The 6,959-nt window shown below is 44.3% G+C and overlaps 1 protein-coding gene across 2 annotated transcripts in view; it reads right to left on the reverse strand.

Annotated features, from left to right (window-relative positions):
• LOC135089560 (proton-coupled zinc antiporter SLC30A1-like) overlaps positions 1-6,959 on the reverse strand; it is a 75,542-nt gene that overhangs the window by 23,643 nt on the left and 44,940 nt on the right. The gene's annotated exons all lie outside the window — the stretch shown is intronic.

Consider the following 6,959-nt stretch of genomic DNA (forward strand, 5'->3'; position numbering starts at 1 on the left):
CCTCAACTTTCATGGTTACGCTAAGTCAAGATTTGGTAAGTGCTGGACGCAAGATAAAAAGAATAAACAAACAAACAAATAAAGATAATAATAATAATAAAAAAAAAAAAAACGCAGAGGAACAAAAAATATCGCATTGATTTTTTCACCTTGAAATACCAAACACAAACGTGACCTTGAAATATTCCCGATATTCCAAGGTAGGTATTTGTAACGTGATGCAGAATACGATAAGGAAAGAGAGAGAGAGAGAGAGAGAGAGAGAGAGAGAGAGAGAGAAGAGAGGAGAGAGAGAGAGAGAGAGAGAGGAGAGAGAGAGAGAGAGAGAGAGAGAGAGAGAGAGAGAGAGAGAGAGAGAGAGAGAGAGAGAAATTTCCAATAAAAAATACTAAAGAAACTATCTTAACCCCCTTGAATACACCAGCAATAACAGGCAGGAGCAGCAGCAGGAGGGGGAGGGGGAGGAGGAGGAGGAGGAGGAGGAGGAGGAGGAGGAGGGAGGAGGAGGAGGGAGGAACAACAACAACAATAATATAATCGTTGGGAAAAAATAAAGTATAGCTCGTACAACACGAGAGAGAGAGAGAGAGAGAGAGAGAGAGAAGAGAGAGAGAGAGAGAGAGAGAGAGAGGAGAGAGAGAGAGAGAGAGAGAGAGTAAATTATTATCTTTTTCATACAGGATGTAACACGAGTTTCTGCAGATATTGTCACAGGCGAAAGAGGCTAATCTAATCAAAAAATTTCTATGCACATATGCATTTTGAGAAGTTGCTTAGCTGTGGTATGAAATTCAGGCGTGGCCTGGCGACAGATACAAAGGCCAAGCCTGGCGAGTAACCATGGTGTAATGCGTAAACCTGTATGGCCCTTGGTGAAACTGTGAATTATTCTGTCAAGATTTCTACAAGTTTAGTGATAGCAACGTACAGATGATTTATTACACAATGGTAGTATGGATGTAATGAACTATAAGTAAATAATAGGCTGCGTGGCACCATGCAATGCCTGCCCGGGCAGGAGGTGGAAAGGAGCAAGGGCTACGAGGCTAACAGCAAATCAACCGATTGTTAGTCAGTCACGCAGCTCCCTTCCGCGACTGTGATAATGAATACGTTCAGACTGTATTGCACAAATTAAAGTACTGTGGAATGTGTGGATATGGTGTCTCTGTCGCCAGGCAACACTTACGAGTATATATCACAACCGCGGTTAAACAATGCCTTAAAACGCACATGTTAATACAGGACTTCTCAACCGCGGGGGGAATTCCCCCAGAGGAGGAATTTCATGTTTTCAGGGGGGAATTGGGACCACAGGTTGGCAAACTCAAGCTGTTAGAATATTGATCTTTTTGTTGCCTTTGAGCGCCCCAGGGCGGCACAAAATTCAGTATGCATCGGTTACCTGGTGCAAACAGCCTATCAAACCGTTCATCACAAGGATTTTCAGTATTATATGCATATCATTTGGAATGCACTTTTTGAGGCAGACAGTCTTGGAAAGGAGGGGGAATGACATTCTGGCATGGTGGAAAAGGTGCATGGGGCAAAGAAGGTTGAGAACCATCGTGTTAATAGAACATTTTCTACTTTGAGTAACCTCAGGCAATATCCGCAGAAACTCGTGTTACGCCCTGTATTAAGGGAACAGAATACAGAATAATACCGTACTAAAAATAAAATAAAATAAAACAAGAAAATAAATAAGAGCAATACGCAAGAAAAATAACCGCAAGATGAATTAAAAAAACACCCAAATCTCAAAAAAAATAATTAAACAAATAAAATAAATAAATAAATAAATAAAACAAATAAAAGTCCATAAATAGAGATGGTCAGGGAAAGCATTGTTTACTTAACCCTAGAGCTGAATGAATACATAAACAAATAAAAGACAACACGAGGCGCTGTTACCAAGAGGAAAGCTTCACGTCGCCACACATGAAGCCATCCCTACACTCCCTGCCACTGCAACACCCACCACAACACCAGGACTACCTTGCAACACCACACAGATGACTACACTGGGGCTTTCACTCATGCTTTCCCTAATGATGATGCAGACCCCTTACTGAACTATCACTGCAATCATAGACCCCCTTGAAAACACCAATATAACCTATACCAGTAAACTGACTAAGATAGGACTATTTTCAAACACCAAAGATGACTAGTGTGGAATCCTCATGAGTGTTTTCCCTAATGATGATGATGATGATGCAGACTCCTTCTTGAACTATCACTGCAACTATAAAAACCTCCTTGAAAACACCAGGAGGGTCTATACACCTAATAACTTCTACTCCTCTTCTTCCGCCGTTTCCCTAGAGAGAGGGGTTGGCGTCATGTACGAGTCTCCTCCAGTTGTCTCTGTCCCTTGCATCTTCCTCCGTGACTCCCATCCTTTGCACCTCTACCACAAATCCATCCCTCTGTCTCACTCTCTTCCCGCTCGATCTTCTCCAGGCTCTTTTAATCGGTGCCAGGTCTTCCCTTCTTACTATGTGACCAAACAACCTCATTTTTTTTTATCTCCTTATCACTTCTATAATGCATTCCACACCTGCTCTACTTCTCAACAACTTCAACCACAGCCTGTTGAATGACTGAGAACAAGGGCACAAGACAAAGCGACTGGGCTGCCTCGAAAAAATGCACAGGTCTTTTACCGAAGGCCGCTGTGATGGACTGGTGGGGCTTCATCCAGTAATGTGAAGGGATGGAATGTGCCTGACGACCGCTGTTATGCTATATGTGTCCCTGTATCAAGGCCCGGGAGTTTTTATATGGTGATGGTGGTAGTGGTGGTGGTGGTGGTGGTGGTGTGAAGAGAACAAAGGTGATGAAGAGGAGGATGGTGCGAAAGTAACGCCGAAGGGGAGGAAAGGGGGACCGGTAGAGCATAGGTGGTGGTGGTGGTGGTGGTGGTGGGAAGAGGAAGAGAACAAAGACAAGGAGGAAAATTATGATAATGATGACGAAGACGAGAAGAAAAAGACCAGAAAAGAGCAGCATTAAAAGTAGTAGTAGTAGTAGTAGTAGTAGTAGTAGTAGTAGTAGTAGTAGTAGTAGTAGTAGTAATAGCAGTAGTAATAGTAGTAATAGTAGCAGCAACAACAGTAAAAAATAAATACAAAATAATAAAAAAATAAATAAATAAATACAGTAGATGTAGAAGCAGCACCAAACACAAGGGAACGAAGATGATAAATCACCCCAGTACACGCATCTCCGGGAGCTTTGGGGACGGGGAGGGGCAATGGCCGGAGAGAGGGAGAGGGGAAAGAGGGAGTGGAGAGTGACGGAGGGAGGGCAAGTGTCGGGTGTCAAGTCACGTGTGCTAGTCACGTCAGCTTAGCCTTTCGGTGACTCGGGAAGCCTCCGTGGTGCTCGCGTGTCCCCATGTGCTGTCTGCCCCCTCCCACCACCACCCTTGCTAGCGGGGAGAGAGAGAGAGAGAGAGAGAGAGAGAGAGAGAGAGAGAGAGAGAGAGAGAGAGAGAGAGAGAGAGAGAGAGAGAGAGAGAGAGAGAGAGAGAGAGAGAGAGGAGAGGAGAGGAGAGGAGAGGGAAGGGAAGGGAAGGGAAGGGAAGGGAAGGGAAGGGAAGGGAAGGGAAGGAAAAAGAGAAGAGAAGAGAAGAGAAGAGAAGAGAAGGGAGGGAGGGGGTAGAGGAACAGAAGAGAAGGGAAGGGGAGGGAAGGTAAGTGGAGAGAGAGAGAGAGAGAGAGAGAGAGAGAGAGAGAGAGAGAGAGAGAGAGAGAGAGAGAGAGAGAGAGAGAGAGAGAGAGAGAGAGAGAGAGAGAGAGAGAGAGAGAGAGAGAGAGAGAGAGAGAGAAGGGAAGGGAAGGGAAGGAAAAAGAGAAGAGAAGAGAAGAGAAGAGAAGGGAGGGAGGGGGTAGAGGAACAGAAGAGAAGGGAAGGGGAGGGAAGGTAAGTGGAGAGAGAGAGAGAGAGAGAGAGAGAGAGAGAGAGAGAGAGAGAGAGAGAGAGAGAGAGAGAGAGAGAGAGAGAGAGAGAGAGAGAGAGAGAGACTGTAGTATAGGGCCCAGCTTACACTGTCTCAGAATGCTCTGCTACGCTACCCTCCATGCATCTCATAAGCGTCACTGTTGCTGCTTTACTGCCGCCTTCATTGCATCTCGTGCCACAAAGATTTTCTGCTTAGTTTTTACTTCATTTTATCATATTTATATTCAGTTTAGTATATGATAATTCAAAGACAAAAACATTACTTCTCTCTTTAAATTATTATCATTATCATCATCATCATTAGTATTATTATCATTATTATTATTATTAGTAGTAGTAGTAGTAGTAGTAGTAGTAGGTGTACATCTACATTCATACATTTAGCTAATCTTCATATTGTATCATTAGCTTTCCAATCTGCACTACGAGTATAATTATTCCCTCACTTGTATATTTTCACTCCCCAACAGCCATTGCAATCAAGTGTTTACGATCATTACCAGTTACACACACCTCGCTCTGTATGGTTGAGCATCAGTCTCTGTTATTAACCCTGGCCAAGCTGTGCCCGTATTCTCAAATGTTCGGGCGTCTTAGGATCATTCTGAAACATTTCTGCACACACCTCTGCTACATTCAATGAACTCTAATTAACGTGACACTGGTTTTTTTTTATTATTCTAGTGACAGATTAACAACTATCGTGGTGAGAGGACAAAGCATTTCTGAATACAAGCCTTAGATGGACAACTTTCAGCATGTTCTAATGGAAAATATCGGGATTTTCAAAAGTGTTTTCACGGTTGTAGTGTTAAGGAAGGTTCTACATCAGTGAGAGAAAGCACCCGTGAGAACCAGACTAATCATCTGTTTGTGGCCAGTGAAAATAGTCCTTGCGAAATAAGCGTGTCAAGAATACGGGTCCTGATGTCTGCCTCGTGTCACTAAGGGTTGTGTTGAGGCGCGTGGCATGGCCCATATTGTGAAACGCTTTGCTCTCTCACCACGACTATTTCCAAAGGCCACGGACATGGCTAGCCGGGTTCTCAAGAGTGTTTCCTCTGTTAACAATGTAGAAATGTTGTTATTCTGTCACTAGAACCAAAGAAACGCCCTTAAAAACTCGTGTCACTTCAACTAAAGCCTTTGGAAAGTAGTGGCGGTGCGGCGCAGAAGGGTTTCAGACTATGGTACTGAGGCGCGTGTCACTGGACCCATTCTGAAATTACTAGCAGGGTATTTCTCCTGTTAATGTTGTAGAACCATTAAAAATCAGCGTCACGTCAACTAGAGCCTTCTGAAAGTAGTGGAGGTGCCGTGCAGAAATGTTTCAGAATATGGTTCACTGAGCCGTTAGAGCGAGTGATGGGGTGGGAAAGGTCGCAGGCCCGTGTTCCTGTTTTAGCTCTACGATTGACAGTCAGAAACGAATAAGAGGGTCAACAAAAGTGGTAACAGTATCAAAGAGGGGAGACTCAGATGGTACGGCCACATCCTGAAGCGGGAAGAGACCATGTTTAGAGAGACAATGGAAATGGAAGCATACAAATAGTAGAAGAGAGGAAGAAGCTACAGCTACATTATGACGAGGGAAGAGACCACGCTGGGAAGAACACAATGGGAGGTGAAGTACATGGAGAAGAAAGAGAGGAAGACTGAAAAAGAGGTGGATGGACTGCCTGAAAGGGAGGTCAGACAGAGGGAGATAGACGAGGCAGCATACAATACAACCACATGGAGAAGGCTCGCCCCAAACACAGGCCATGTATAGAAACGGGACACAACAGAGAAGAAGAAGAAGAACAACAACAACAACAACAACAACAACAACACTTGAGAGACTACACTAGAGGAGGTTGTTGCAACTTCCAAGAGTATCTTCATGATTCTTGTGATAGTTTAACAAGGTTTCTACAATATCAGTTATAAAAACATCGAGGAAGAGTGTGATTCAGCCCATGTGTGGCAATTCAATACAGTCTTCATGAACCACAAGGGCTTAACAATATGGCTGTCACTCTTGTTCGTGTCTCCGGCTATGGGAGTACTAAGCTGTCAACTGGGAGGGTAATAACAGGAGTACACACACACACACACACACACACACACACACACACACACACCACACACTTATGTGAACACAATAGTTTTCATCCCGAGGCGGTAAGACAACGTGTGTGTGTGTGTGTGTGTGTGTGTGTGTGTGTGTGTGTGTGTGTGTGTGTGTGTGTGTGTGTGTGTGTGTGTGTGTGTGTGTGTGTGTGTGTGTTGTGTGTGTGTGTGTGTGTGTGTGTGTGTCAGTAGTCCGCGGGAGGAAGATAGGTACCAGGAAAGATGTTATAGTGAGAGGAAGAGGGAGTCACGACGCAGTTAGCTGGAAAAAAACAAGCGACAAGCCCGTGCAGGTGTGTGTGTGTGTGTGTGTGTGTGTGTGTGTGTGTGTGTGTGTGTGTGTGTGTGTGTGTGTGTGTGTGTGTGTGTGTGTGTGTGTGTGTGTGTGTGTGTGTGTGTGTGTGTGTGTGTGTGTGTTTCTGGAAAGACCGATGACAACTAATGGCGGAAAATAGAGCACTTATTTAATCTCCTGCTCCTGCTGCTCCTCTTCCTCTCGTCATCGTGCCCAACACACGACACAGAGGCAAAGACACAGAAGGTTACACGAGCATGATGTAACACAGAGGCACACGAAACGCCTTTTCAATGCCACAACTCTTCACCAACCAACAGACCACCACCTCGGTACTCACAGATAATCTATCCTACCCCTATTTGATAACCGTCCGCGTTGGTTAAGGTAGTGGTGAGAGATAGTGAGTAGTAGCAGCAGCAGTAGTAGTAGTAGTAGTAGTAGTAGTAGTAGTAGTAGTAGTAGTAGTAGTAGTAGTAGTAGTAGTAGTATAATCAACAAGGATGATGTTCAATAGTCCTCTAGGAGATTATTCAGGATGGGGCGAGAAGCAACAGATTCAAGCTTATTAAAAAATGCGTAT

The sequence above is a fragment of the Scylla paramamosain genome, chromosome 33 (genome assembly GCF_035594125.1).
Source record: "Scylla paramamosain isolate STU-SP2022 chromosome 33, ASM3559412v1, whole genome shotgun sequence".
NCBI lineage: Eukaryota > Metazoa > Arthropoda > Malacostraca > Decapoda > Portunidae > Scylla > Scylla paramamosain.